Below are 7,160 nucleotides of genomic sequence, written 5' to 3'. Positions count from 1 at the left end.
TTTTCTTGGGGCAAACTTTTTTTGGGCCCGGGGCTTGCTCCAATCCTGGCTCCACCACTGACAACAAGTAAAGGGTTCTTGTTGATATATGATCTGAATTTTAGTGAGAAGCCAGGTTCTATCGTAGCGGAAGCTGATTTAGGTTTCCGTTTTTCCTCGAGTCACTCATATGCCACCTATATATGTTGAAGTATGTAATCATGTCGTGTCATCTCTAGGTTTTATTTCTAGCAAAAATAAGAACCGGTCCATGCAGCGTGAGCGTGTTCATGACATGGCCGGATCAATAGCTGCATGTTGTTACGACCGGCTCATGGGATGGCACGAGTACTGGCCGTAGCGGCTTAGAACTTGAGGCATGATCAAGGGAAGTAGGATGGCACGTCCATGAAGCTTGATCGTGGTGCACGAATAGGATCCTTATGTAGTTAATTGAGCTAATGAGCTATTTAAATAAAGAGGAGAACAAAGCAAAGCAGAAAAGTTGCAACGTTTTACACGACGCAAATATCCTGAGTGTTCATTGATTCTTCTCCCTCCCCTCTCTGCTCCAATAATATATACCTCGGGATGAGTTCATATGTCTCATCCTGAAGACAACGGTGGGAGACAGTACCTGCCTGCGGGGGTGAGATGTGCTACTCTGGTCTTTGCTTTCGCAGCGGTTGCAGGTGCCAGTACCCCTACTGCTGGAAGCGCCCAACGCCTCCTGCTTGAAGCCCTCCCATGCATGCATCAACCCTAAAATGTTGGAACGACTATGTACGCCGTGGTCGCATGCTTTCTTTCTCAAGCTACCACCATACACGAATGTGAACTATGGTATGTGTGGCTCTCGTGCCTGCAGTCAGGAGATGTGGATAAGAGCGTGGTGGTGTTGTAATACCTATGTTGGGTGGTTAAATAAATGGCATGCGTGTTGTATGTGTTATGTCTCGTGTAACTCAAATATATACATTTGTACTATGTTCATGTGGTTATAAATGTCTGCTTGCCGCAAGTTTTGCATCTTTCATTGTGCATATCGACTCGGGTTCCTCCTACGTGCATATACGAATTGATCATTCCCTCGAAATGCTAAAGAACGTATATTCCTGTTGAGTGATGAGATAGCGACTGGCCCGCCACAACTTGTACAGGCATGCTTCGTCCTCCAAACTAATACTCCCTCTGTTCCAAATTACTTGTCGTGGTTTTAGTTAATTTGAACTAAAACCACGACAAGTAATTTGGAGCGGAGGGAGTACATTCAAAAATGTGTAGTCACATTGAAGAACAGAAGAGTGATCAAGCCCCGTATAAATTAATTTGTGTCCAGCTTTTACCATTCAACATCCTAAAGGCTCCAAACCTCCATATAAGCCAATCAAGTCTTCTTCAAGAGGCATAAAATACAAACTATGAAAAATCCAGTCTACTTACCGACCCTTGGTGGCGCAAAGATGGCCTCAGGCCAATAATGTCCACCACCATGCTCGCCTAATATAAGCAATGAATTTCACAGTGATTTCATAGTTCATGCGCAATTTATGTGACTGAATTGTGTGGATGTTCCATAGATTAACCGAATTATGTCTCCCATGGGTGCACTTTTCACCAATATCGTGTCCGTACTTGGTTCATATCTGTGTTACACTTCTGGGACTTTTCTTTCTTTCGAGAATGTCTTGTGTAACTCAAATACATTTGGGATACGAGCATTTGTACGGTGTCATGTGTTAGTGACCATAAGCTAGTTGCCAGATTAATTATTTGCAGTATTCATTGTTCAGCTTACCACAATGTCTATCTACAGGGGCAATTTCATTACAGTATCTATTATAATCGATTAGCTAAATTATCTCTCTGTAATGCATCTTTTTATTGTTTTTTTAGAAAAGAAGGAATACCCCCGGCCTCTGCATCTGGACGATGCATACGGCCAATTTATTAATTATTAACACAAGACCTTACAAAGTCGTACAACAGTAAGACCAAAGCCACCATCTTCACAACCTCTGTCGCTACTCCTATCTAACTGATGAAGGGGCGCTAATGGTCTGGGCCTAATACCAAACAGACCTCGCAGCCAAACCTAACATCTAAGACTTGAGGTCCCAACCAGGACACCTGTCGGGTATGGACACCCACCAGTCCGACGTGCTCCTCAACCAGGACGCCTGCTGGGTATGAGGCCGCCACAGCCACCCTACCACATATCCATCTTTAGAGCTGTATTGTTGCATCGGCCGACGCCACCACGACGCCAGACAGCGTCGGCCTCCTGCGCGTGCCCATCACCACACATCTGACGCCAAGCCTCCGCTGCTCCATGCCGCCAAGAGCCGCCGCCAAGAATATGTATGATGAGGCACAGACTAGCGAGATGCTAATTCGCGCGTTTAGATGGCCCGATCTTTCACGACGATCCTTGTTCAACTGTTCTTCCACCTGGTCCCTCAACCTCCAATAATAAGATTCACCCGTGTACGAAAATACACGAACAAAAATAACGATCCCCTCGGATCAGCACGTAGGCGTCGATATGATGATCAACCCTCCATCGCTAATAGATTTTCTCGATGGAAAAATCACAGAAAATACTCACAATTGGGTCGTTCTAAACATGGACGTTTTCTGACTTTTTTCATAACTCCCCGATAAACAAAAACTGCCCCCCTTACAAGGCCGTAGCCTGGCTTTTTATATGCCAAAAAATAGTACGTCAACTAGACTCCAACTCCCTCACGTCATGTGCTAACTAGGAAAAACAAATCCTAACAAGAAAAGGACTCACGTACGTGCTAGCTAGCTAGCTCGTTGACTCAAACAAAAGGATAAGAATCTAACAAATCTGCACCAGGATTCTACCTATCCCAACTTGATACGGAGGGGTACGGAAATTAGGCTCCACCGAAACCAGCGCTGGCTCTGCCTTAATCTCCTGTATTTTCTTGTAAGATGCATGGTGCCGTTCTGATTCCTCTTTATTCTGAAAACCAATTTGATCTCTTGCCATTTTATGCCTATGTGACTTTTCTTCTCTCTTCTCTTTGGTCAAACATAATTGTACACCTTTAGACTCCATGCGCATAGGCCTCTGTACTAACGTGCCAACGACATCTCCTGGTTCCAATGCATGCGTCATATAATTGGTCTCTGGTCTGCTAATTGCCAAATTGATTCTTGGCCCACAAAGTTCACGTACATGACCATCCTTTCCTCGATGAAATCTGACCACTTGCATGGCATTAGTTTTTGTAACATTTTTATGACCTCTCTGCTTAACTGGCTTAGGTTCGATAGAATTAACAATTGATGATGCCATGCCTGTATCATCCTCCCTCCCTTTAAATGAAACCGTCCTCGGTTTCGAGTCTAAGTTATCTGCAGCCTTCCTTTCCGGAATTTGCATATCTATGGTGATTGCGCTGTCTGCCATTGGTTTCAGCATACGTCTCTTTCCATCATGCATGAACGTGTATGTCTTGGATCTTCCAGCATGCACTACATCATGATCGAATTGCCATGGTCTTCCCAATAACAACTGACACACGTTCATTGGCACAACATCACAGTCCACCTTGTCAATATAATCGCCAACCGCAAAAGTTACACGTACCTTGTGTGTGATCTTTAATTTTCCGGAATTGTACAACCACTCAACGTGGTGCGGATATGGATGCCGCCACGTGGATAAACCCAAAGCTTGCACTAGATCTTTGCTAATGGCGTTGGTAAAGCTGCCACCATCAATTATCATCTTGCAAGCACGATTCTTGATCTTACACTGTGTTTTAAAAACACTCCATCGCTGCCCCTTTGCACCACCATCCTCTTGCACCTTCTCCACCAAAAGATTCAGCCCTTCTATCGGTGCATCGATTTCTTCCTTTAATTCTTCTTGCTCTTCTCTTCTTTTCAGAAAACGACTTTTCCAATCTGAAACAAATACATCTGTTGGCATTGGAGTAAAACAAATTCGTTGGCCCTTCCATGATAGCGAGTAAGTATTTTTCTTGGCATTCCGAACAGCTCCGACGCGCTTGTACCATGGATTTCCAAGTAGCATATGGCATGACACCATGGGCACAGGACAAACATAAAAAAATTCTGCACAACAATATTTTCCCAAATCAAAAATTAGCAAAATCTGATGCATAATTTTTATTTCACCTTTGAACCACTTCAGCATGTACGGTCTTTCCAGAGGTGCCATATTCAGTCCCAATTTGTTCACCACCTCGATGCTCACCATGTTAACCGTAGAACCTTCATCGATCGTCAAATTCACACACCGTTCCTTCACGACGCATCGTGTGTGAAAAAGAACAACCTCGTCGATGCCTTCCTCCTCCATCAATACGTTCCTGCTCAATACCTTCATACTCGCCTCTGCAGACGATATTGCAAATTGAATCACCGTGACTAACCTTAGCTCTGATACCACTTGATGAGGCACAGACTAGCGAGATGCTAATTCGCGCGTTTAGATGGCCTGATCTTTCACGACGATCCTTGTTCAACTGTTCTTCCACCTGGTCCCTCAACCTCCAATAATAAGATTCACCCGTGTACGAAAATACATGAACAAAAATAACGATCCCCTCGGATCAGCACGTAGGCGTCGATATGATGATCAACCCTCCGTCGCTAATAGATTTTCTCGATAGAAAAATCACAGAAAATACTCACAATTGGGTCGTCCGAAACATGGACGTTTTCTGACTTTTTTCATAACTCCCCGATAAACAAAAACTGCCCCCCTTACAAGGCCGTAGCCTGGCTTTTTATATGCCAAAAAATAGTACGTCAACTAGACTCCAACTCCCTCACGTCATGTGCTAACTAGGAAAAACAAATCCTAACAAGAAAAGGACTCACGTACGTGCTAGCTAGCTAGCTCGTTGACTCAAACAAAAGGATAAGAATCTAACAAATCTGCACCAGGATTCTACCTATCCCAACTTGATACGGAGGGGTACGGAAATTAGGCTCCACCGAAACCAGCGCTGGCTCTGCCTTAATCTCCTGTATTTTCTTGTAAAATGCATGGTGCCGTTCTGATTCTTTTTTATTCTGAAAACCAATTTGATCTCTTGCCATTTTATGCCTATGTGACTTTTCTTCTCTCTTCTCTTTGGTCAAACATAATTGTACACCTTTAGACTCCATGCGTATAGGCCTCTGTACTAACGTGCCAACGACATCTCCTGGTTCCAATGCATGCGTCATATAATTGGTCTCTGGTCTGCTAATTGCCAAATTGATTCTTGGCCTGGTTCCAATGCATGCGTCATATAATTGGTCTCTGGTCTGCTAATTGCCAAATTGATTCTTGGTTCACGTACATGACCATCCTTTCCTCGATGAAATCTGACCACTTGCATGGCATTAGTTTCTGTAACATTTTTATGACCTCTCTGCTTAACTGGCTTAGGTTCGATAGAATTAACAATTGATGATGCCATGCCTGTATCAATGTAGAATGAAACACCGCTCCACCGAAAGGGAGGCAGCACACCCCCACCCCTCACCTGCAGACCCTTCCATCCGATCCCAATGTCCTTGGCGTCGCCTCCAGGAAGGTTACGGTGCACGGGGCGCCGCCGACGCCTGATCCGCATCGGATCTTGGGCTTTCACCAGGACATGGGTCGGAGTGGAGAGATGGTGCCCTCAGCAGCGCCCTCAAGGAGGAAAGCGGCGCCAAATAGCGACGTCGCCGCTGCCGGCCAGCCAAGGCTGCCAAGGTTTCCCCCGGACACCGATCTGCTCCACCAGAACACACCGGAGTTGGATCCGGCAAGATCCAAACCGAACCGGGGACTGGGAAGGGATGCATGGAAGGGAAGGGGGCAATACCTCCAGATCTGGCACGCCTGCGGCTCGCTGTCCTCACGGCCGAACCCTCAGGCACGCCGCACGCCACGCCAGCAGGGGCCGCTTCCCCTGGATCCGATGGCCTCCGCGAAGAAGCGCCGAAGACCCCACCGCCACCTTCCCCGACGCCCGCGCGGGCTTTCCCGGCGTTCGTCTCCGGTGGCGGCGAGGGGGGTGGGGGAGGTGGGGGAGGTGGCGGGGAAAAACCTAGACTCCCCCGAGTCGCCCTAGGGGCAACGCGAGGGACGGGAGGGACGGGGTCCTTGACCCCCTCATCTTTTTATTGTTAGTGTCTGGTCATGATACATGTTTCTGCCATTGATGTTTCTGGAAAAGGACCGGCCAATCAACCATGGCAGCTCCTCGCCAAGCACGTACGTGAAATATAACAGGCCACTGCAGGCAAAAGTACACACGAGCTCAAATGCTACAGGTGAAAACAGTAAAATCCAAAAATAGAAAAAAAAATCAAAAAATTCTGAAATGTGTAGGCGTTCAGTGAATGCTACATTGGGCTCCCTAACCAGCGGTACCTTTGATCATATTGGCAAGAGAGCGAGGAGTATATGATGCAAGATGAAGATGGTCAGAACAACAGTTCGAAGTTTTAGGTTGGGAAACAATTTTGAAATAAGCAATCCAGGCTATCCCGACGTATAGCCTTAGTTGTTCGGTTTACTGCAATGTCCATCTAGAGGGGCAGTTTTAATTGTAATATCTATTATTATTATCGATTAACTAAATTATCCCTCTGTGATGTCTTCCTGAACACGATGTAATATTATCCAGTTCAGCAATTTAAGCTTCCAACTCAATTACAAACATGTTGTGTGAACCAGAGAAAACTACATCCCAGAAAATTACAGCCAGACAGATGACTGATACAGATCATGTGCTCTCAAGCAACATTTTTGCAACCTCATTATCCCACCCACTGCACATCCCTGTGCTCCAACATTTGCCCCTCTCCCCTCGTCAGAATGCGAGCAGGAAGAAAAATAGAAGCAAGACTTCCAATCATTTATCCTCAAGTAGCATGATCCCACACATGAATCTTGCCCGATTTGGTAGGAGGTGCCTTAAAGGTTTGCACTTTTTAGTCGAACCGAGGAGCTGCTTGACCTGAGTAGTGTGCTGAAAAATATGGCAGCCTGAGAGTAGCCGGAGTCTCCGGCGATTTTTGCCTGACAGCCATGCTTTAGACATGATTGTTTGGTTCGTGACTTGAGCCTGCGAAACAGAGAAATGCAAGCAAAATAATACTACAAGATACAGAAAGAAGGCGATAGGCACGGAACA

Source organism: Triticum dicoccoides, chromosome 1A, assembly GCF_002162155.2.
Source record: "Triticum dicoccoides isolate Atlit2015 ecotype Zavitan chromosome 1A, WEW_v2.0, whole genome shotgun sequence".
NCBI lineage: Eukaryota > Viridiplantae > Streptophyta > Magnoliopsida > Poales > Poaceae > Triticum > Triticum dicoccoides.
Note: the sequence above shows the minus strand (reverse complement) of the source record.